Below are 25,558 nucleotides of genomic sequence, written 5' to 3' on the forward strand. Positions count from 1 at the left end.
CACATATTTTGGTTTCCCAGTATATATAAAAATTATGTTTATACTATACAATAGTTTAAGTGTGTGATAGCATTATATCTAAAAAAATGTACATACGTTAATTAACAAATACTTTGTTGCAAAAAAAAGCTAACTATCATTTGAGCCTTCAGTGAGTCGTAATTTTTTTGCTGGTGGAGGATTTTGCCTCAATATTGATGGCTGCTAACTTATCAGGGTGGGGGTTGCTGAAGGGTGATTTGATTGTGGCAATTTCTTAAAATAAAGACAAAATTAAAATTAAGTTTGCCAATATTGATTGACTCTTTCTTTCCCGAATAATTTCTCTGTAGCATGTCAAGCTATTTGATAGCATTTTATCCACAGTAAAACTCCTTTCAAAATTGGAGTCAATCCTCTGAAACTCTGCTGCTGCTGTATCAACTAAGTTTATGTACTCTTCTAAATCCTTTGTTGTCATTTCAACAATCTTCACAGCATATTCACCAGGAGTAGATTCCATCTCAAGAAACCACTTTCTATGCTAATCCATAAGAAGCAATTCCTCATGCATTAAAGTTTTATCATGAGATTGCAGTAATTCAGTCACATCTTCAGGCTCCACTTCTAATTCTAGTTCTCTTGCTATTCCTACCACATCTGCAGTTACGTCTTCAACTGAAGTCTTGAGCCCCTCAAAGTCATCCATGAGGACTGGAATCAACTCTTCCAAACTCCTGCTAATGTTGATATTTTGACCTTTCCCCATGAATCATAAATGTTCTTAATGGCATCTTAAATGGTGACTCCTTTCCAGAATGTTTCCAATTAACTTTGCCCAGACCCATCAGGGGAATCATCATCTACGGCAGCTATAGCTTTATGAAATGTATTTCTTAAATAATAGGAACTGAAAGTTGAAATTATTCCTTGATCCATGGCTAAAGATTGGCTGTTATCTTAGCAGGCATGAAAACATTAATCTTGTTGTACATGTTCATCAGAACGCTTGCGTGACCAAGTGCATTGTCAATGAGCAGGAATATTCTGAATCTTTTTTTTTTGTCCCCTAAGCAGTTCTCATCAGTGGGCTTAGAATATTCAGTAAATCATGTTGTAAACAGATGTGCTGCTATCCAGGTTTTGCTGCTCCATTTATAGAGCACAGGCAGAATAGACAGCATAATTCTTAAGGGCCCCAGGATTTTCAAAATGGTAAATGAGCATTGGCTTCAACTTAAAGATACCAGCTGCATTAGCTCCTAACAAGAGAGTAAGCCTGTCCTTTGGAGCTTTTAAGCCTTCAAATCAAGCACTGACTTCTCTCTAGCTATGAAAAGTCCTAGATGGCATCTTCAAATATAAGGCTGTTTTGTCTACATTGAAAATCTTTTGTTTAATACAGTGACCTTCATTAATTATCTTAGCTAGATCTTCTGGATAACTTGCTTCTTCATCTTATATTTTTATGTTGTGGAGACGACCTCTTTCCTTAAGGAACTTTTCTTCTGCTGTCCTCATCTATCTCAGCCTTCAAAGAATTGAAGAGAGTTATGGCCTTGCTGTGGATTACTCTTTGGCTTAAGAGAACGTTGTAGGTGGTTTGATCTTCTATCCAGACCACAAAAACTTTCTCCATATCAGCAAGAAGGCTGTTCCACTTTCTTATCATTCATGTGTTCACTGGAGAAGCACTTTTAATTTCCTTCAAGAATTTTCCTTCTGCATTCACAACTAGGGTAACTGGCACAAGAGGTCTAGGTTTTAGCCCGTCTTGGCTTTTGATATGCCTTCTTCACTAAGCTTACGAATTTCTATCTTTTGATTTAAAGTGAGAGTCATGTGACTCTTCCTTTCATTTGAACACTTCGAGGCCATTGTAGGGTTACTAACTGGCCTATTTCAATATTGTTGTGTCTTGGGAAATAGGACCAAAGAGAGGGAGAGAAACAGGAGAACGGCTGGTCAGTGGAGCAATAAGAACACACAACATTTATCAATTAACTTCTCTATCTTACATGGGTATGGTTCGTGGTGCCTCCAAACAATTACAATAGCAAAATCAAAGATCACAGATCACCATAAAAAAACATAATAATGAAAAAGTTTGAAATATTATGGGAATTACTAAAATGTGACACAGAGACAAAGTGAGCAAATGCTGTTGAAAAAATGGCGCCAATAGAGTTGCATGAGGCAGACTTGCCCCAAACTTCAAGAAACACAATAAAGTGAAGCACAATAAAATGAGGTATATGCCTGTAATAGGAATGCTTGCTCAGACTAAATTATTAAAGTTTATAAACATGAGATAATTGGTTATAACAGTGTGCAACTTGCTAGATGATAAAAGGGTGCTGAGGAGAGGTACTTCACCTGGAAAACATTTGTATTCAAATATTTAGGGAAAACAAGTAAAACTGCAAGTAAAAGGCTCAGGGAAGTTAAGTACTGGTAACTGTGTAAAAGGTGAAAGGACAGTTTATGTGCTGCAGTGGAACTGAGTGAAATTTAATTTAGTACTGGGAGGACAAAAAGCAACAACTTAGTCTCACTTGGGGATCCTTGGCAACACCAGAACTATTGACTCTCTTCAACCAGCTTGACTCCTTTGCTGTCAAATAAGCCACATTTCATAGAAATCTTTTGAATCATGGTACAACCCTAGAGCACAAGGTTGGAAAAATAAATCATCTAGGTTTTCTCAAGTTTTAAAGATTTGTGTTGTATAACTTAAGTCTTTAATCCATCTAGAGTTGATTATAGCATATAGTGAGAGGAAGGGATCTACTTTTATTTTTCCCCTTAGATGTATAATTCATTGATGGTATCCTGTTAATATTAAATTTTAAAAACATAATCTAAAACTTTAAAAGTATAATTTAATCTGTTCCTTCCACCTAATTGATGATATAACTCCTACTGAATACACTGTTGTCTATCCCAGCAATGTTTTAGATGTCTCCTGTAAAACTTACTGAAAATAACCTAATGAATCTGTCTTTTAATGGAATTTAATCCAATTAATTATAAATGGCAAATTAAAGCTTTAATTTACATTTGGTTTTATGTCTTCTGATTTTTACAACTTTGTTGCTGTTTTATTTTTTGTTATTTATGTTATCTCCATTATTACTTTAATATGACAATGTTATTTTTCTTTAAGGTCTACACATACTTTACAATTCCATGGATTCTAGTATACTTAAAGATTTTCTAAAAGCATTCTTCAGCCAACATTTCATTAACCACTGAAGTCAAGAGTGGAGCAGTATTATTTGAGTATACCTTATTATTAATATTTTTTTAAGGAGGGCGCAGCTCACAGTGGCCCATGCTGGGACTGAACTGGCAACCTTGGTGTTATTAGCACTTCGCTCTAACCAAATGAGCTAACTGGCCACCCTGAGTATACCTTATTTTTTTTTAAACTAACTTTTCCTTACTCTCATCGTTACCTTTTAGTGTCTTTTTTCATTGAATTTAGAATTTTACAACCTAGATTGTACCTTACTTTTACATTTTACACACACACACACACACACACACACACACACACTTTGCAGAATAACTTTGGATATTTACATTCTGCTATAAAGCCAAATTTGGCTATTATGAATAATGCTGCTATGAACATTCATGTACACATTTTTGAGCAGACATATGTTCCTATTTCTCTTGGGTATATGCCTAAGGATGGAATTGCTCAGTCATAAGGTAACACTATATTTAACCTTTTGATGAACCATTGGTCTGTTTTCTAAAGGGTCTGGGCCAAGTTACATTCATACCAGGAGTGTATAAGGGATCCAATTTTAACCTTTTCATCAACACTATCTTTTTTACTAAAGCCATCTTGATGCCAATGTTGTGGTAGTTTATTGTCATTTTGATTTGCATTTCCCTGATGGCTAATGATGAGCATCTTTTCATATGCTTATTGGCCACTTGTATATCTTCTGTGGAGAAATGTCTATTCAAATCATTTGCCCACTTTAAAACTGGGTTATTTTCCTTTTCATAATGGACTTACAAGAGGTCTTTATATATTCTAGATTTAAGTCCCTTATCTGATATGATTTACACACTTTAAATCACATTCTGTAGATGTGTATTCAATTCCTTGACGGTATAGTTTGAAAAACTGGCATGCTTGATTTTGATAAAGTCCAATTTATTATTCATTTGTTGCTTGTGCATCTGGTATCATATCCAAGAAATCACTGCCTTTTCAAGGTCATTAAGATTTACCTGTTTAAAAAAATTTGTAGTTTTAACTCTGATTCATTTTGAATTCATTTTTGTATATAATGTGCCGTAGGAGATCCACATTTATTCTTTTGCATGTGGACATACAGTTGTTCCAGCATTATTTGAAAAGGCCATTCCTTCACCACTGAATTTTTTTGGAATGCTTGTCAAAAACCAATTGACTATAAATGTGAAGGTTTGTTTCTGGATTCTCAGTTTTATCCCACTGATATACAGGTCTGTCCTTACGCCAGTACCACACTCTTCATTACTGTAGCTTTCTGGTAAATTTTGAAACCAGGAAGTGTGAGTCCTCTAGTTTTGTTCTTCTTGAAGACTGTTTTGGCTCTTCTGAGTTCATTGAATATCTTTATAAAATTTAGGATCAGATTAACAATTTCTGCAAAGAAGTCAGCTGGGACGTTAGAAGGGATTGTGTTCAATCTATAGATCAATGTAGGGAGTGTTGCTACCTTAATTCGATCAAGTATTCTGATCCATGAACGTGTGGTATCTTTCCATTTAGACCTTTATATCTTTATATTAAACCTTTAATTCCAATAATATTTTGTAGTTTTCAGAGTTTAACTTTTGCACTTTTTGATGCTATTGTAAATGAAACTGTTTTTCTTCATTGCATTTTTGGATTGTTCATTACAACCCTAATATAGAATAGAATTCTGTATATTAATCTTGTATCCTGCAACACTGTTGACCTTGTTTTTATCTCTAAATAGTTTTTTGTAGATTTCTTAGGATTTTCTACATACAAAAATCATGTCATCTGTCAATAGTCTTATTTTATCCTTTCCAATCTTGATGCCTTGTATTTCATATTCTTGCATAATTGTCCTGACTAGAACCTCCAATTCAAAGTAGAATTGATGTGGCTACAGTGGACCATCCTTGTCTTGTTCTTGATATAGGGGGAAAACCTTCAGTCTTTAACCATTATGTATGATGTTAGCTGTGACATTTTTACAGGTGCCTTTTATCAGCTTAAGGAATTTCCCAACCATACCTGCTTTGTTGAATTTTTTTTATCATAATTTTTTTTTTTAAATCTTTTAACAGCTTCCATCACTTTGTTCTTGTTCTTCAAGATCATAGCTATGATGGAATGGGACATACCTGATGGGCAAGCAATAACTATCATTGATTTTCCACCTTCTTAGTCCTTAATCACTTTTAATTTTGTTACCAGGCCAGTCACTCAGTGTGGTCACTTACTGGCAACATTATGAGTGGATTTTGTGTGCTTTTAGGGATGAACAAAACAACATGAGATTATATAGAGCACAAGAGAAATCATGCAGTTAAGAGACGTAGTAAACACAAGATGTATGAGGCTGGTGCCAGTGTAATATACCATACTATTTTATAGGAAACCTTTTTTTATAAGTAGAAAGGATATACTCTAAAATAATGATTAAAATTATAGTATAGTAGATACATAAACCAGTAACATAGCCCTTTATTAATTATCGAATATTATGTACTGTACATAATTGTATTATACTTTTACACAAGTGGTAGCACAGGTTTGTTTACACCAGCATCACCACAAACACATATGGAATGTGTTGTGCTATGACATTACAATGGCTACAATGTCACTGAGCAATAGGAATTTTTCAGCTCCATTATAATCTTATGGGACCACCATCGTATATGCAGTCCATCATTAACCAAAGTGTTGTTATGATCATCTAAATAGATATGAAAATGCATTTGATAAAATTAAAAACATTCATGATAAAATCTTAGCTAGGAATAGAAGAGTAATTCATTAATCCAATACAGAGTATCTACAAAAAAAGTATAGCGAAAGTCCTATTTAGTGGTGAAACAGTGAAACTCCACACCCTATCCAAGACTGGTAGTGAGAGAAGGATTCCCACTAATAGCATACCTACTCATATCACACTGGAGGTTCTAACTAGTACGTTAAGACAAGAAAAACAAAAAAGGATTAGCAAGAAAAAATTATGGCATTATCTACATAGAAAGTAGAATCTGTAACTTACTAGATTTAATAAGCGAATTTAATGAATTAGTTGAAGATATAATCAATAAAAAAGCACTGACTATATTTCTGTATAATAGGCAGAAAAATTAAACTTTAAAATGATGTCACTTGCAAAGCATTAAAAAAAACTAAAGCCTAGGGCAGCATAGCAATAGAGGAGCAAAATGAGATATACAAAACAAAAACTAAAATGACAGCCAAATTAAACAATATCAATATTAATGTCAAATGTGAATGGATTAAACAATCCAGTCAAATAGCAGAGATCGTCAGTCTGGAGGAAAAACAGCATCCAAATATATGTTGTCTACAGGAGACTCACATTAGATTGAAAGATACAAATTTGCTGAAAGTAAAAGCATAGACAAAGATATATCATGGAAATAGCAATCATAAGAAAGCTAGAGTGGCTATACTGATTTCAGACAAACTTTAAAACAAAAACCATTACTAGAGGTACAGAGGGACGTTTTATAATAAAAGGGTCAGTTCCTCAGGAAGTGATTAACAATTATAAATATATGTACACCTAATAAAAGCACCAAAATATATGAAGCAAATATTGACAAAAATTGAAGGTATAAATAGACATTTTAACAATAATAGTTGAAGATTCCAATACAGCTTCACTCATTTTCATAAGAGATAAAAAATCTAGGCAGAAGATCAGTAAAAGACTTAAAGAACACTATGAACCAAATAGCCCTAAAAGACATTGTAGAATAAGGATATAAAGAAAAAATATTTTTGTACAGATGTACAATGCATTTGTGTTTTAAGCTAAGTATTATTACAAAAGTCGAAAAGTTTGAAACGTAAGTTTATAAATTAAAAGTTATAGTAAGCTTAGATTAATGATTGAAAAAAATTTAAATAAATTCAGTGTAGCCTAAGTATACAGTGTTTATAAAGTCTACAGTGGTACACAGTAATGTCCTAGCCCTCACATTCACTTACCATTCACTCACTGAATCATCCAGAACAACTTCCAGTCCTGCAGGATCCATTCAAGGTAAGTGACTTATGCAGGTGTACCATTTTTTATCTTTCATACCGTATTTTTACTGCAGTTAACCTTTTCTATGTTTAGATACACAAATACCATTGTGTTACAATTACTACAGTATTCTATGACATTAGAATGTACATGCTGTACAGGTTTGTAGCCTAGGAGCAATAGGCTGTATTATATAGCTTAGGTGTGGTTTGTGTAAGTGCACCCTTTAATGTTTGTACAATGACAAAATCATTGAGCGTTTCTCAGAATGTATCCCATCGTTAAACAACTCATGACTGTAAACTCATTTTTTCAATGAATTTGTATCATATTCTTTTAAAATATTAACTTATTGCTGGAATAAAACTCCCTTAGTCATGCTGTGCCTTTCCCTGCCCACCACGTTCCTGGATTAAATTTGCTAACATTTTGTTTAGGATTTTTATATCAATGATTTGAGAGAGAGGAGTCGATGCATTTCCTTTATCAGGTTTTGTTATCAAGGTTTGCTGGCCTCATAAAACAAACTGGAAAGTCTTTTTCAGTTCTCTGAAGAGTTTGTGTTTGCAAATGGTATTACTTCTTCCTTAAATGTTAGAAATAATTCACCATAATGCCATCTGGGCTTGCAGTTAACTTAGTGATTAAGGTTTTCAATTATGATTGAATTTTAAAAAACAGATTCAGGACCCTTCATATTTTCTATGTTGTTTTCTATTAATTTTAGTTGTTTTTCCATTTCGACACAGTTTCAGATTTTTCAACAGAAATTCAAATTTATAAAGTTCTTCATAATATTTGTAATATCTGAAAGCCTTTAGTGCTGTCTTTTTACTCTTGATATTAGTGATGAGTTTTTCTCTTTTTTCTTGATCATTCTCACTAGAAATTTACCCATTTAATCAATACTTTCAAAGAAATGACTTTTGGTTTTATTGACTTTCTGTTGTATATAGTTTTCCATTTCATCATTTCCTGTTAGTATAATTCCATTTTCTTTGGGCTTGATTAGTTGTTCTTGTTATAGCGTGAGATAACTCTGATGTTTAATTTTCAGTCCTTTTTCTAACTTTGTATTTAAAGCTATAAATTTTCCTCCAAGTCCTGCTGTAGTTGAATCCCACAAATTTTGATAAACCCTATCATAAGTATCACTTGGTTCAAAATATTTTCTAATTTCCATTGTAATTTCTTCTATGATTTATGGATTTCTTAGAAATATATTAATATCCAGGCAATTGCAAATTTCCTGTATTTTTGTTGTTGAAAGCTTAATTCCACTGTAATCAGAGACTATTCATCCTCTGAATGATCTCAATCCTGTAATATTTGTTGAAGCTTGCTTCATGGTCAATTTTCCCGAAAGCTTCATGTACTTGAACAGATCATGTATTTTAACATGGGAACAGTGTTTGTCAATGCCAACTAGTTCAAATTTCTTAGTTGTGCTGTTCACAATCTTCCAGCTATTAAACAGGAATGTTAAGAGTGGCCCACTATGATTGTAGATTTGTCTACGTCTTTTAATTCAATCAATGGGTATTTTTTTTCCTTATACAGTTTGAAGCTGTAACATACTGATTGAGTTTATTTTCTCTATTCTGTGGTGAATTGGTTTTCCTCATTATGAAATGTCTATCTCTAGCAATGCTTCTTACTAAGGTAGTATGTTAATACATTATAAATACTAAATAAAGAGAAATCCTTGTTATATTTGGAAAAAAAATCTATTGAGCCAAATCGTTTTTTTACTGTTACTTTTTCTAAAACGTAAGAACTTAAAAACAACAACAACAAAACTTGAACCTAAGGTAGGCTATATAACTTGTTCAAGGAAACAGTTCAGAGCTAGTATTTGAACCCATGATCTTAACACTCCAAGAAATCTCATATCACAAGTACAAATCAGATAAGGTATTAAGAGACAGAGTTTACCTTAAGGGGTGTATAGTAGTCAACAAAGTGAAAAAAGTTGACCAATTAATACCATCTGGCACGATTTCATAAGCATAATCTAATCCTTACTACTCTAAAGGTGGTCTATGGACCAGTAGCATCAGTATCTTCTAAGTGCTAGTAGACTACTGTCTTTACTTTAAAAACTTTTGTCAATGTAATGCATAAAATGAAGTACAAAATGCTCATAATGAAATAAAATAATTGCTTGTCGGCACTCCTTAATACCTAGTTGCAATCATTTTTAACTAATTAAAACTTTTTAAAATCTCAGTATTTTTAAAAAATAATGGTCACACTAGTATTTCTTGAGTTACAAATTTTAGCCATTATCTATCATGTTCCTATACTTAGAGATGAGGATTTAGCCCTTTTCTATACCCATACACCTTTCCATCACATTTGCAGTTTAATCAATACTTAAGTTGTTATACACAAATATTCTCTATATAACCAGATTATCATGATTGCATTATCTTTCCTATATTTTGTTTTTCCTGAAGCTATCGAATTTATCTCCTAATTTCCTATAATCCTTTACTTTTTTTTCAAATTCATCAGAATTACCATATATCAACATTTTCCCTTTTTCTCCACTTCTTCATGTTTAACGATCACCTCTTCAAGAAAGTCTTCCTCCAAGAGAACTACTTCCTTACCTAAATTTCCCATTATAAATATGTATTTTCAGTCATGAACTTTGAGGAGAGATGTCTCATTTATTTTTTATATCCTAAGCTAGATGCCTTTCATATAGAAGCTTTATTAAATGCTGCTTAAATGAATACTCAATATAAAAATGAACTTCTGGAAAGTGACACAGGTTTATTCTTTCCTTAATAAGGAGTACCAAAACAGGCCTCAGCAACTTTTGCCATAGCCATCCCATAAGCTATTTCATATCAGCAGCACTATACACAGCAGAGCCTCAGAGGTATACTAATGGTACCACATTTAGTAGACACATACAGTGGCTGTATATAATTAATGATTAAATTTAGAAAGATTTGCATATAAACATCCCTTACTCCCTAGAACTTTAATCAGGAGTTCAAAAATTGAAATTGTATCTGATTATTTCCCCTACCCAAAGAATGGTAGTTATTTCTCCTAGATACTGCCTGACTACAATCTTTCTGTCCTGAGACTGGTAAAGCTGAAGAGGGATAAGAAGTTACCTGAGTCTGTAGTAATGCATGTTAAAGGTATGGGTTGAGGTTTAATAAAGCCTCAGAGAACAGAGTATTTAAATGATGTAAGAATATGAGATAGAATAAGATAGAAGAATATGGCTTTTTGCATTTTATATTTAATATAATCTCAACTTAATGAGAACTAATACTCCTGTGCATTTAAAGTTACAAAGTTTATTATTTTTAACAACTATCCAATATATTACTTAAAATATGGTTACATCAAATGAAATACATCTGTTCATACCCACTATAAAAGAACTACATGATATGCACAGACAAAGATGCAGGGATCATGCAGTATTTTCATACCATAATTAAAGATATTAAGCAGCAAGGAAGTACAGTGGAATTGAAGGCTGAGGTACAATATAAGGACCAATAAGATAAGCAGAGCTGAAATTCAAGATGTAGTTGGATACACCAGTTCTTACAACACAAAGCATTTCCAAAGACACTGTTAATGCATTTCTGTTGAGGCAGAAGTCAATTTTAGGATGTAGTCTGTACAAATCTGCAGATAAGACTGAGTTAAGTAGATTAATTTGATTAGGAATAGACTCAACGTTTGTAAAAAAGCGAACTGAAGGATAAACTTTGATGGCATACATCACAAAAGTTGAATTCAGTATAATTAGTCCTTCATTCAGGTGCTTGATTTTTGCATTTTCAATAGCTTTCCTGTGACATCTTTATCTTGAATGTTCTTCCCCATTTGTTTTGTAAAGTTATGTCGAAGGTCATTTACTGGCTACAAGTGAATATATGACAAAATCATCATGAAAAGAGTATTAAATCCCAATCTAGAAAAGTAGTCTCTTTAAGTAGATATGATGTGATTCTTCAAATTAATTTTTCAGTACAATGATCTTTTTCTAGACCTTGGCCAGGCATAAGTTTTCAGAGCAGTGAAAACTGGCTTGTCACAAAGCAAGCAACCTGTGCTGGCTTCTGTTAGCAACTTCATCTTCAACATAGTAACATGGAAAGGATGAGAGTCAGTTTTCCACGCATAGCAACATTTTCGAGAGACAAAACAAAAGAATTGCTTCCTCTGTACTGGACACTTTCTTGAACTTGCCGAAACAGGAGAAAGTAGGTAGGATAAGGCGATACAAAGGAAACGGTCTCTTTGATTTTTTTTTCCCTCCCTAATTTATAAAAATGAACTTCTATGTTAGAGAATCATCTCGGTTTGTACTCGGTTTTCATTGTTAAATTACAGCATCGCTGATACCGGGCGGCTCAACAGGTACACATGACAAGGGTGTGCTTCAGATTCCATCATTAAAAAAAGACATTTTGGCGTATTGCTCAGAACTTTGTATTATCCCTGATGTTCTAGTGCCTGCTTCCTCACAGCATATACCAAGGAACGCCTCCCCGCCACCTGGTGAAATCTAGCTAACTGTTCAGGCACCAGATTCCTCAGATAACTATGATTAAAACCACTCAAGGAAACCTGGCAACAGAACACAAGGGGCTGGGGACTACATTTCACCGTTAACGCGTAAAAATAGTCCGGTCGAGCCCCAAGGTTTACTTACTTGGCAAGTAGAAAAACCTGGGGAGGTGTCCCTCCGCGGCCCAGACTCCCACGCGGGACCGCTCCACGCGGAGCCATACACCACTCCCACTTAACCCAGCGATCCGCTCGGTAAGCGGTGTAGACGCGCGTCCTCTCGCCCTTCGCGAGCGGCTCCCCGGCCAGCTCGGCGCCCCGGTGCCTCCGCGGACGGCTCGCAGCCAGCGCTGCCGCAACCGCCCTCCGCTCCGGCGCAGCGCTCCGGGGCCCCCGTTCGCGGCCGGCCCTCGGAGAAGCGCGCGGCCCCCGCTCAACCGCCGAGCCGCTCATCCGCCGCGCGCCCGGGGTCGGCGCCCGTCCCCCACGTACCTACCGCGGCAGCGGCGCCGCAGGGACTCGGCCTTTTCTCTCTCCGCAGCCGCTTCCAACAGCCACCGCCGCGCACAATAACACTCCTGAGGGGGCTCGCTGAGGTAAGTCTCCCTGCGCCCACCCCCAGGGACTCCGGACCAATAGCAGCGCGAACGTGCGGCCTCCCATCCAATCAGAGACGATGGGGTGGAGGGGGCGGGAGGCCGCGCGCTGGAAGTTGGCTGAGGGGCGCACAGAGTTCGACTCGCCTCAGGGCTTTTTCCCGTCGGTTCTCTGGGCCGCCTCTCCGGCCACGCGCCTCAGGGAGGCCTTTATGTGGAGTGACTCGTGTGAAGATGGGAAAAGTGTCCGAGAATCATTCTTCGTAAAACTTTTATTTACAAAAGAAGGCGGCCCGCCGGCAAGGCACGATTGACCAATCCGAATTTTTACAATAGTACATTAAAATATCATTCGTCTTGATGACGGAGTGTTTTTGGGTCACTCAAACTTTGTGACTCAGGCGAATGGTCCCGGCCTGCTGGTGTTTTCTTGCGTTTGCTCAATTGTCCCAAGGACCCGCCATCCTAGGCCTCATCACATTCCGTGAGACCGACCTGGCTGCCGGGTGATCGCCGTCTTGGTGAGTCTCATGCCGTCTCTAAATAGTAATTGAGTACCTCGCCTTGGTACGTGCAGGACATATGGCCGTCAACTATTCCATAAAGCCCTCCTCATCACGGAGGGTAGAGCTGCCTGCCTTGCACTATAGACTACGAGGAACATGAGAGAAGGCCAGACAATCTACAAATCCAGGTCATTCACCCAATAACATACTGTAACCCAGTGGGTTCCCAAAATATGGGCCAGGGGATCCGTGATGGTCTGTAAGCTCACTACTATTTTGATACTAGGAAGACATTGTTTGCCTTTTTCGTTCTGAGGAGTGCTCAATGGAACTTTCCAGAAGGTTCTGGGAAATTGGCATGGGAGATTGCAACGGATTGAACGCAGGAACAGATTATGAGAATCTAGCTGTCCTACGTCAAACACTAAGGACATTGGCAAAAATGTACAAATACCAATCTTTGCACAGTTTTTGTTTTGTTTCAGAAAGTAATTTTGAATATAATCGAAAGGTATATATAGGGTTGCTGAGAAAGAAATGGTGTGGGAGAGGAGAGAGAAGCGAATACAATTAATTCTTGAACAACACGGTTTACTTGGATTTTTTTCACTTGACGGTTGTAGTACATTTGACCCTTGTAGTTCAGTTGATCCCTGTATTTCAATTGATCCATGCAGTTCAAACCCTCATTGCTCAAGGATCAACTGTAAATTGGAGCCAGATATGGAATTTGGATTTGATTCAGTCAACAGTAAGTAGCCTTTAGAAATGTCGTGTCTATTTAGGGTAATAGGATAACTTGCGTGTTATTTTAATAGTAGTAATAATTGATATTTATAGGGCGTTATGTTAACCAAGTACATTGCATGCAGTATTTTCCATTTCTATAGTTGAATCTATATTCAGAGCCATGCTGGGTCATTTATTAGTCATGTGGTCTTGGACAAGTTAGGTCACCTATTAGAACCACGATGATCTTATCTTTAAAATGGGAATAATAACAATAAATCATTTATTAAGTTCTTAATTGTCTTAGGCACCGCACTAAGCACTTATCCATCTTATTTAAATTAATTCAGTAACACACTACATGAAATATTATGAATTGTCTCAATTTGCTATTTGATTTTTTTTAAGAAATGGGATAACAGAGATACATCTACTTATAGTAGACACTTGGTGTATGGTAATTGTTATTAGTAAAATTGGTAAAGCTGAGTAACATGAATGATCTTGAGCAAATCTCTTAGCCTTTTGATTTACAATGTTGTTTTTGTTTGTTGTTTTCTTCCAATGAGGATTGTGGTAGGCAGAATTTTGACCCTCATGGTCTTTGTTCCCTGGTACTCCTCTCATGGTTATATTATATTACCATAGCAAAAGGGACTTTGCAAATGTAATTAAGGTTGCTAATTAGCTGACCTTAAGATAGAGAAATTAGCCTGGATATTCCAGGTGAGCCCAATGTAATTACATGAATCTCTAAAGGCAGAATAGCAAGTTAGAGAGATGCAACAGATAGGAAATTATAGAGATTTGAAGCATGAGGATTCAACCCATAGGTGCTAGTTTGAAGAAGGAAGTGCACACGTGAAAACTGCACTAAAGAAATGAACTCTGCCCACAACCTGAGCAACCCTCAAAGCAGATTCTTCTCCAGAGCCCTGGTGGTCTGACACCTTGATTCCAGCTTTATGAAACCCTAAACATAGTTCCCAGCTGAGTCCAGTGGGCTTCTGATTTGTAGAACTGTGAGATAATAAGTGGGTGTTGTTCTCAGTCACTAAGTTTGTGGTAATTTATAACGGCAACAGTAGAAAACTAATACTGTTATAGCATTTATTCTCATATCTTTCTTAGCTCTCCCTAACGCAGGGTGGAATCCTGGGAACTACATTTCCCAGAGGTCCTTATGTTCTGGATTCATTTATATTTTGCCAAACGGGATGCACTTCCTGAGATTTGGAAAGTGGAAGAAAAACATAAATTATTGTTCTGTGATTTTTGCTTGGGCTTTGGCTCTCTTCCCTTCTAGTCCCTGCCTCAGTGGTGTAAGGTAGCTGTGACAATCAACAGTGGTTTTCTGAACTTTTCTGGCCTCTGAGTGGTGGTAGCAGTAACAGCAACAGCAACTTCCCTATTCTCTGGAGCACTGAAGCAGTGGCACAAATGAAAACTAATGTGACAGTAGCTCATTGTTCAGACTGAGTCTGAGTTGTTCCAAGATTTGTGCCTGAGAAGCTGCAAGCCCAAAGAACATACCAGGTGGCTGAGTGCAGGACATAGGTTTATTGAGACTTACTGCCAGGGGAGAGTCCCTGGTGCTGGCTGGCCGCACATAGGCAGAGAAGAAGCAAGGCTACACAGATACAGCAAACAAAGAACATTCCGTGAGAGAAACCATCTGGCAGACCCTGATGGCCTGCTCTCATGCACACAGCGTCCCCAAGAAACCGGGAGACTTTGACTGCCAGCCAGCTTACATAACAGGATGTCTGATAAGCAGCGTCTCAAGGAGCTGGGAGACCTTGACTGCCAGCCAGATTACATGACCGTGGGCCAGGTCTCTACATCTTACCCCCCCACCCAATTCTTGCAAGCCAAAGATGTGCATTGTAGCCAAACACTACAGCAACAATATAGGCAAAGGAATAATCGTAACAGGCCCAGGAGGAAAGCAACAATACCCTAAAATGTTAGCTGTTAGGAGGGGACGAGAGAGGCTAACTAGAAAAGGGGTCGTATGTTAACTTGTCTATTGCCTTAATATGTTGTTGCATTTGAGTCAAAGCATAACTTCTGTTAGCACGTAGATAGCACTCAGTTCCTGTCAGGGCACAGGTGCCACCTTGGGCCACAGTGAGGATATCTAAGGCCATCCTGTTCTGTGGTACTACCTTATGTAATTGGGTACTTTCTTTAACAGGGTTATACCTTGTTGTGCAGAGGTAAGGGCTCGTGGGGTATTATTAGAGAGGACAGGATTTGTTGCTCTAAGTCAGGGGTATCGAAACTTTTTTCAACTTTTTTTACCAAGGGCGATATGCGGTAAAATAAACAGCTGGGCCAGTCACTCAAGGTGAAGTACGTATTGCCTCACCTGGTTTATTTAAGTAAACTAAATATATTTTTGGAATTTGCTGTGGGCCAATTAACAATGGATTGCGGGCCACAGTTTGGACACCCCTGCTCTAAGTCAATAGATGCCACCTGTGGGGGCAGAGCCCCAGAAAGTAGTTTCCAGGCTCTCAGCCTCACATAGAAAGGTGCTGGCTCAGGTAATAAATGGCCATCAACTGTGATTGCATGGCCATCAGCTGTGGCTAGTTGGCCGTCAGCTGTAACCAGTGAGCCATTGGCCACTAATATAACTGCGGTGGCTACGCTAGAGAGAGGGAGAGGAGAAGAGAGAAAGAATGGGGCTAGCAAGAAGATGGCGGCTGGGCTGGCAAGCGTGGATGGCGGTTTGCGGACAGTGTGGATCCAGCCTCCAGTGAGAGTATAGTGCCGCCAGAAAGAATATAGTGGTATGACTCCCCCATCTATGGCTCCGTGGGTGTTCCTTTTTGGCCTCACCATATCCTGCATTATGTGGGGAGCGGGAGCAGAGACCCCACAGGCCGCCCCGCACGACAAATGGAGCAGCGAGCAGGGTCTCCCGCATGACACCACCTGAGGAGAAAAGATGGCCAGAGGGTAAAACCACCATGCTGTGCGGGCTACGTGGTATCTGGCCTTCATTGCATCCCAATGGCATGGCAATATGGGAAGGATCTTTCTAATAGTTGCTGGTAAGAAGGGCCTGCCGCAGGTACACCTACCGGTCCAATTATATGGCAGATATGGCCATCCATGTGTGCCAGAGGTCCATAACCAACCCCAAGGGGAGACGTAGGCCCCAGTGTGCTTTGATGTATTCTGCCAACCCAACCGTTAGTAGTGATATTAGCGTCCAGTTGCAAAGGGGTGTTGGCGTCCACCCCAGAACCTGGGAGAGGTCAGCACTATGTCTTTGTATGCATACAGATTCAGGGGCGGTGTATTCTATCTCTGTGGCACTCAGCCAGCCTAGTTGGTCATGGATGGCATAGCCCAGTACTGGCCATGTCTTATTGACCTGCTCCCTAACGAGGGCGTAAATGTGGGAGTGAGTGATACTCTGGGAAACAAATGGATGACATTTTCCATAGAGTTTTCGTTCTATGATACAATATTGTTATAGTTGGATGCCCAGTATCGGACAGCATCCCATTCAGCCCAATTCCCTGCCCGCAGGCGCCATGGCAGGCCTGAAGCTGATGACGGGGGCAGGTTTGAACAAACCCAGCAGTCCGTTTGATTGTAGATGTGCACCACTGCTTGCGTCCAATCCAGGAAAAGGTTCCCTGTTACACGGATGATGAAAAGTTACGTGTTTTCTTGGGACTAGCAGCGAGAGCTCTTGCCCACCCAATAAGATACATGCAGTTTGCTCAGTAGTAGGTAACCCATTCCTGGAGAGGGTTGTCTGCCAGGCTTTGCGTACCAAGTTCTGTCTCCCACAGAAGTGGGCTCCGGGATTTGGTCTACGGTCAGGACAAGCATAATAACCGTCTGTAGGGTCACGCGTCGGGAGCCCTGGGTTTTCGTGGGCCTGGGCTTCTGAATAGTGACATGGGAAGGGGTTTTAAAGACAGAGGTTGGGGATATTACTAGTCCCTGTTCTATACCAATACCCCATGGGCTAAGATCTCCAACCACTGAGGCCTCATTTGCCAGCGCCATGGCCAAGGCACTGTGGTGTCCCCATGGGGAGGTCTTGGGACAGCAGCAAGAAGAGGTTGTTTTTCTTGGGTGGGCCGGTCCAGTGGCTCAGGTGGTTGGAGCTCCATGCTCCTAACTCCGAAGGCTGCCGGTTCAATTCCCACATGGGCCAGTGGGCTCTCAACCACAAGGTTGCCAGTTCAACTTCTCAAGTCCCGCAAGGGATGGTGGTCTCTGCCCCCTGCAACTAAGATTGAACATGGCACCTTGAGCTGAGCTGCCACTGAGCTCCCGGATGGCTCAGTTGGTTGGAGCACGTCCTCTCAACCACAAGGTTGCTGGTTCGACTCCCGCAAGGGATGGTGGGCTGCGCCCCCTGCAACTAGCAACGGCAACTGGACCTGGAGCTGAGCTGCACCCTCCACAACTAAGACTGAAAGGACAATAACTTGACTTGGAAAAGAAGTCCTGGGAGTACACACTGTTCCCTAATAAAGTCCTGTTCCCCTTCCCCAACAAAATCTTAAAAAAAGAAAAGAAAAAAAGAAAAGAGGTTGTTTTGGGGCCTCCCTGGGGCATGAGACTGTGTGGCTCAGTCACTTGAATTCGAAGAGCCTGACAGGTCCCAGCTGTCAGAAAAGCCTATGTGCTGCGCCTTTCTCTTTGAGGGGAATCGTTGATGAACCTGAGGGCCCAGTGCAGCTTCTGGAGGGAGCCAGTCTCCATTTTCAATTGTTTCTTTAACAGGCCATTGAATCATCCCACCAGACCGACAGCAGTTTGATTGTAAGGTATGTGAGATGTCCATACCATGTCGTGTTGTTCAGCCCAGATCTGGGTAAGGACTCCAGAAAGGCATGTTCTAGTGTCGCTGTTGATACGTGCTGGGAGCTCGTCAGCTGTGCTCAGGCGTTCAAGTCCCCTAACTGTGCTCCTTCGTGTGGCCCATGTGCTCGGGAAGGCCTGCAGCGGTCAGTGGCTGAGTCCACACAAGTCAGGGCATATTTGCAGCCCTCTGAAAGGGGAAGTGGTCCTATACAATTGACCTGCCAGCGACGGATGGGTTCATGTTCTCTGCCAGTGGTGGTGTTGACTAACCCATGGAACATTGTTGACAGACAGCTTTGAGGTCTTCTGCTGACACGTGAAAGGTATGTTGTGTAGCTAGTTGAAGGCGAGTACGTCGTCCTCGGTGGCCCCTCATTATGTAGCCGTTGCGCTATTTCTTCTTTTGGTGTTAGCTGGGCCCAGTGCAGGTGGGTGGGGCTGTCTGCCTCATGATTTCCAGGTGGGGTATTTAACCCTGCATGAGCTGGGACATGGGACACTGTCAATATTTTCAGCTGTACCGCTGCCCATGTGTCTTGCCATAAGTTCTTGCCCTACAGTGGTCACTTTGCAACCATCAGTCATTTGCAGCCCAGGCAGAGAGCCATAGAGTGGGGCCCTTGAAGACCGCCCAGCTGTTGGTACACAGAGTGACATTGGTTGCTGCTAAGACAGTCACCATCCTTGCTGCCTATAGTTTCACACATTGGCTGCTTTGCCCTGTTCTAGTGTCTCACCGTAAGACATCAGTGAGGAACTGCACAGCAGCGGAAGTCCACAGGGACGGCTGCCCAACTGCAGAGCTGTCTGTGTACCGGGCATCTAGTTGGATTGTTCCCCGTCCTTCCTTTACGGGGATGGTTGTATGTCCATATCGGGCTGTCAGCAGAGAGGCCGTAGTGATGTAGGTCAGGGGTCCCAGGACAGCATGCATTTCCTCGCCGAAAGGGCTGCTTGTAAATGTGCTCCACTGCGGTAAATAAGCATGCCATTTAGAGTCAGTTTCTGTGTAATGCCTGGGTGCATTTTCCGCAGAGTATCTTGAATCCACTCAGCGATCCGGAGGGAAGTCCTTACGATGACAGGGACCTTACGAGCTGGTGAGCGGCTCACATGTTGAAGGACGAGGGATACAGCATAGAGTTGTTTCTCGATGGGGCTGTACTGGTGTTTGGCTCCTTTCCATAAGTGCAACCAGAAGCCAAGAGGCACACGATGTCTGTTTCACCATCGCCACAAGCCCCAGCCAAAACCCTCCGTGACACTACACATCCAGTTCACAGGGCACATCAGGTTGAATCATGCCCAACGTCTGCACCTACCTGTTAGCCCATGTTGCTGTGACGACTGCCTCAGTATGTTGGGTTTCCCAACCCCCAGGTACCCCCTTCTTAACCAGTCTATATAGTGGCCTAAGTAAGGATTTGGGCCAAGTGGGGTATGAAGTCGCCAACAGCCCAGGAAGCCCCCAAAAGACTGTAAGTGGGGAACAGATGTGGGGAGGGGAGAAGCTTGTATTTTGTCAGTAACTGCTTCTGGCATGACTTTTGTCTTACATACCACCCAAGACTTTGACAGAGAACCCAGGCCTTTGCCCTTTGGTACAGTTCACCACCCATCCTAGTTGCTCCAGGTGGGGAATCAGCATTCCAGCTGCTTTTTCTAGATCTGTAAGAGACTCACAGGTTAACATTATGGCACCGGTGTACACTGACGTGCACTGAGACAGGCCTTTGCATGAGGGAAAAGTTTTTCTCCCCTACTCTGCCTCAAAAATATTATTTTAAAAGTATTTAGCTAGATCAAATAAACAAACAAACAAACAAAAAAACCAAAGATACTAATGTTGGTTATATAAAAGCTCAATTAAGTTTGAGTGATTCAGAGACAAGTAACATATTAGAAAAAGAGAGGATAATTATTTCTGTTTTTCCAACTGAAAAATTCATTATCAAAACAAAAAATTATTTGATATTGGGTCCTTAGCAACGAAACTCTAAAAAGGTAATTGAAAAAGAATGGGAAACTACATATTCCTCTATATCATGAAAGCACCTTTATCCAAAAACTATTTTTGTACATTGTGAATTCATAATCTATTTCCTCTTTTGAAAACAAAAGAAATAATGCAATTTTAACTTTTCCTCACTGAAAAAGTCAAGAAACAATGACCAATGTAATGGCAATGGATTCCCGTAGTGTTCAGTATGTATATTATTTCCAAAAGCTCTAGTTTTTTGGAGACATAGTTGATTCCAGGTCTGTGCAGGAAAGCCCAACTTAACCTGGAACATCTATATTCATGAGAAGGAGAACTAAATTTCTCTTAAATGGAAAAATATTATAGAATTTATGGGCATATTTTAATAAAACTACCACAAACCTATTGATTTTGATCTACCCAATTATTATCTATATGCATCCTTGTGAAACCTAAACCATATAGAAGCATATTTTATACAGTAAAAGTTAAAATCTGCTCTTCACAACTAAACTTACCCACACCGTCACTCTAACCTTCCTAGCATGATTTTACAGACTTTTTCTTATTTGCACACACACACAAACATACACCTATACATAAGCACATACTAATTTAGAGTTTTGGTTATTACATAAATGGGCTCGGCCTATGATTCTATTTATCAATCAAAACATAATATGTCTTGAAGTTCTTTTGATGTCCACATAGAACTAGCTTATTCTTCTTAAAAAGTGCACTATATTCCATTGTGTCAGTGTACAGTAAGTTATTACTGGTCCACATGTCCAACTGGAGGATAGAGGGTGATGCCCCTTCCTTTTTACTTTCTTTCTTTCTTTTTTTCAAAGGAAGGTGCAGCTCACAGTGGCCCCATGCAGGGATTGAACTGGCAACCTTGGTGTTATTAGCACCGGTGCTCTAACCAATTGAGCTAACCAGCCATCCCCTCCCTTCCTTTTTTCTATTAGAAACATTGTGTCCTCCTAGTTCTATAAATTAAAGACCTAGAAGTGAAAAAAAAAAGCTTTGTTAAATTGCAACTGTATTTTAAAATTTGACGTAATTACCAAACGGTGGATTCACAGGGATGTTGTTGCAGGAAGAAAGGACAGACTTTTATCAGTTAGGATGGCTCATGGGAAGGGGGAAGATATTTATTGAGAGAGAAATATAGGTGGGCTTTGGTGACATAAGGGAACATGATGAAAAGCTATCAGGAATCTGTCTCCTATCTATGCTTCTCTCTCTAGTCCATTTTTCTCTGTTTTCCTATCCATACAACAGATAGATGATTACTTCAAGACTTCAATAACCCTGTTCAAAAGACTCACCTAGACTAACTGGAACTCCAGATTCCAAAAAAAAAAAGAGAGCCTCCTTGGCTCAGGCAGGGTTTGGTGAGTGAAAGGTGGGGAAGGGTCTTGCAGTACAAACATGGCACCTCCCATTGCCAGGACGTACCCTCAAATTACTTTTAAAATATCAGAGTTAAGGGTAAACTGTATCCGAAGAAAGGGCATTGTTGTAATTTGACGGGGAAAAAAGAAACATCATAAATGTTCATCAAATTTACTGCTCAGAAAACTAAGAAAGAGCCAGATTAAGTAGATTAAACGAAATGTGTAGGACTTAAATTAGCGATTGCAAAATAGTGTTTCTTTAACCCTCCCTAGTGTAGTGACTAAGAGCTTGTGGATTCAGAGTAAGTGGAACGTGGGAGGCAGAAACTCAGGGTTACTTAGTGCTGACAACTCCAGCCGGCCTGTTACCTTTGCTGCAGTTAAAAAAGGAAAGGAAATGATACTGTTTTCCAGCAGACGGTGGGGTAAGAAGTGCGGCCTGCCCCTCGCCCCCCTTCCGACGCTCCACCTGAGCTAGAGGGTGAGCGGAGGTCTGGGATGGCTAAGGGGGAACTACTGTAGTCTAAAAATATTTTTAAGTGGAAACATTTAACAATGTCCACCTCTATGGGATAAACTCGAACAGTTGCTCTCAAGCATTGGTCTGTATGGTGGTGAGGGCAGCAGGACAAAAACGAGGGGGTTGTTTGCAGCACATCTGGTTCTATATTTCTAAGCAACTTGGGTGCAGGACTGTAGTTGTACCATATTGCTCTCTTAATGATAGAAATTGCACCATCATTTCTGAGAACTCTAGAAGCACGAAGGGGTTCACCACACCGCTGAACTTTAGGAAGTGGGTGCGAAGCTATCCAGTAGATACATGTGGCCTGTAAACCCAGTGGTTATTTCGCTGGGGGCTCACGACATGTCCAAGAGAGGACTCAACCTGGAGCAGCCGGGACTGGGTTCTTGTGTCCATGCACAAAAAAATTCAGGAGTGAGACAGATGCAGGAACGTGAAAGTGATTTTTTGAAAAAGAAAGTACACACCTGAGAAGAAAGTGCAGGTGAACTCAGGAAACGAGTTGTGCCAAGGAAATCATAAGTTGCACTGAGGAAGTCACGATTAGGGATTTTTATCCCTCCAGGGATAGGAATCGGTGACGTTCCATTGGCGTGATTTATTTGTCTCCTTCCAGAACCCACCATTTCCCGCTTTTTCTTCCTGATTTGGTTTCTCTGGAGCTGTCATGGCGTCAGATGCGTGATGGGAATCGTAGTAACTGCAATGCAAATGAGATTACAATGACATTTATAGTTACCTAAAGGTCAGGTCCCCTTCATAGAGATCAGCCTAGCTGGATGCGACTGCTTCTTGTTTGTCTCCAGCTGCAAATACTGGGTACAGTCACTTGTTCCTTTGTGTAACCAGTGAGGCACCTCGTGTTGTACCCTGCAGAGAGTGGTCAATTTCCTAGGATCTCTATCCTGCCATAGAGGTTTTGGGGTACATGTTAGAAGCTTGTGTTCTTTTGTGGGTTTGTTTGTTTGCCTTTGGTTTAAAGTTAACTTATTCTACTTTACCTAGCAATGACCTATAAACTCGTGAAAAGATAGATGCTCAATATAGTTGGTCATCAGGGAAATGCCACATAAAACCATGGTAAGATGCCATTATATACTCTCTAAAATAGCAAACATTAAAAAGACAACACCACATGTTGGTGAGGGTGTGCAGCAGCTGGAATCTTCTACACGGCTGGTGGGGATGTAAAGTAGTACCACCGCTTTGCACAACAGCTTAACGGTATTTTATATTTATAAAATTAAACATATGTTTACGAGGTCAGATAATTATGTTCTGAACTCATCCTAGAAAAAGTGCTGCACACCTCATTGCTGAATATCACTACGGTCACCTTCGAAGTACTCCCCTTGGGAAACTGCACCGACCCCAGCACCTAGTCCACCCTTCAAAGCAATTTTGGAACTCTTTTTCTGGAATGGCCATCAGAGCTGTCGTCATATTACCCTTCATTCCTGAATGTCATCAAAATGTCTTCCTTTCAACATTTCCTTTATCTTCGGGTAAAGAAAGAAGTCACTGGGGGCCAGAGCATGTGAGTAGGGAGGGTGTTCCAACACAGTTATTTGTTTACTGGCTGAAAACTCCCTCACAGACAGTGCGGTGTGAGCTGGTGCATTGTCGTGATGCGAGAGCCATGAATTGTTGATGAAAAGTTCAGGTCGTCTAACTTTTTCACGCAGCCTTTTCAACACTTCCAAACAGTAAGCTTGGTTCACTGTTTGTCCAGTTGGTACGAATTCATACTGAATAATCCCTCTGATATCAAAAAAGGTTAGCACAGCGTTGCAACAAGTTCGCAAACTTAATTGTCCGACCTCGTACTCTAGGATCTTCTGATAGTCTCAGAAGGGACAAAAATATGTGTTCCCTCTTACAGCACAGATAGTAAACTTGGTTAACTGTTTGTCCAGTTGGTACAAATTTGCAATGAATAATCCCGCCGATATGAGAAAGGTTAGCAATATTGTTGCAACGAGTTCACGAGCTTAATTGTCAGACCTCATGTCATTACCACTCAACAATTCCACTTCTAGATATCTGGCCAAGGGGCCAAAAATAGCTTTGTGCCCACTTCCTAAAGTTTAGAGATGTGGTGAACCCCTTCCTGCTTCTACAGTTCTTAGAAATGACTGTACAATTTCTATCATTAAGACAGCAATATGGTACAACTATCGTCTTGCACCCAAGTGTATCAATAATCAATAATATCGATTGCTATGCACAGACTGTCTTTAAATAAGCTCGATACGCAAGACACACCACCACAAGGCGAGCACTTAAGAGTAAAGGGTTCATTGAAAACCGAAAGTGACAGCCGAAAAAGAGAGAACGAGAGAATAGTGTATCATACCACCAGGGCCCAGTCAATTAGAGTCACAGAAGCCGCACCGGCCCTTCATCAGCACAAGCGAAATATCTTGCAGCAGCAGAGGCAGCCCGGGGAACAACTGTGCCTGCCCCTGTTCTTCTGGGCTTCCAAGGACTTCACTAACGACAGTGACAAGGAGCCAATAAGCATTCGTGTCAGAAACACAAGGAACTGGTCTCGGATCTGGCGAGGAGCCGGGGCCAGTCCTTGGTATGAGATTAGATGTGTTGGAGCTCGGCCCAGTTACGCTAAGGCGAAGGCCAGGCTCCACATCCTGTTGTTTTCGTGATCCTGGGGAGGATAGCCAATCCTCCCCAGTCCTAGCAAGTATCCCAGCCACTGTGAGAGTTTACATCCCCAAATGTCCCCAGACAGACCTTCTTATATTCTATCCCTTACAATTCGGCCCTAGGGCTGTGTGGGGGCATAAGCGTAGGTCATATATAGGTTTCGAAACATGGATGCAGTGTACACTTTTTGTATGCGATAATACATCCAACAGTTACGTATACATAATAACAGTAAAATGCTCACAGTGAATAATAGGGGAGTGAATATTGCATTAAAATCCTTATGCGTGGTTGTGTTGGTGAATAGAAAATCATACCAATGATGATTGGAAGGAAAGTACAGCAATGCTTGGAACTGCCAAACTTTTGTGGTTAGTAGTAGCTGACAAATACATGGTTACATTTCTTCCTTAATTCAGAAGAGTGAACTCTAATTAGTTTGTCTTAACCCTCACTTCCTTTTTTCCTAGCCAAAAACAAATAAACAAACAAAAAACAAGAAAA

The 25,558-nt window shown here is 40.2% G+C and overlaps 2 protein-coding genes across 5 annotated transcripts in view; one reads left to right on the forward strand and one right to left on the reverse strand.

Annotated features, from left to right (window-relative positions):
* ATF7IP2 (activating transcription factor 7 interacting protein 2) overlaps positions 1-12,399 on the reverse strand; it is a 54,050-nt gene extending 41,651 nt beyond the window's left edge. For 2 of the 4 annotated variants that reach the window (XM_019719316.2, XM_019719312.2), the window contains exon 1: positions 12,300-12,394. The gene's annotated coding sequence lies outside the window, so the exon portion shown is untranslated. The other 2 variants (XM_019719313.2, XM_019719314.2) reach the window with 2 other exon arrangements.
* A 398-nt stretch (positions 12,400-12,797) lies between these two features.
* Positions 12,798-25,558, forward strand: part of GRIN2A (glutamate ionotropic receptor NMDA type subunit 2A) — a 470,775-nt gene continuing 458,014 nt past the window's right edge. The window contains exon 1 of the mRNA XM_074322873.1: positions 12,798-12,924. The gene's annotated coding sequence lies outside the window, so the exon portion shown is untranslated. The remainder of the gene's footprint in view (positions 12,925-25,558) is intronic.

Source organism: Rhinolophus sinicus, linkage group LG18, assembly GCF_036562045.2.
Source record: "Rhinolophus sinicus isolate RSC01 linkage group LG18, ASM3656204v1, whole genome shotgun sequence".
In the NCBI taxonomy this organism is placed as follows: Eukaryota; Metazoa; Chordata; class Mammalia; order Chiroptera; family Rhinolophidae; genus Rhinolophus; species Rhinolophus sinicus.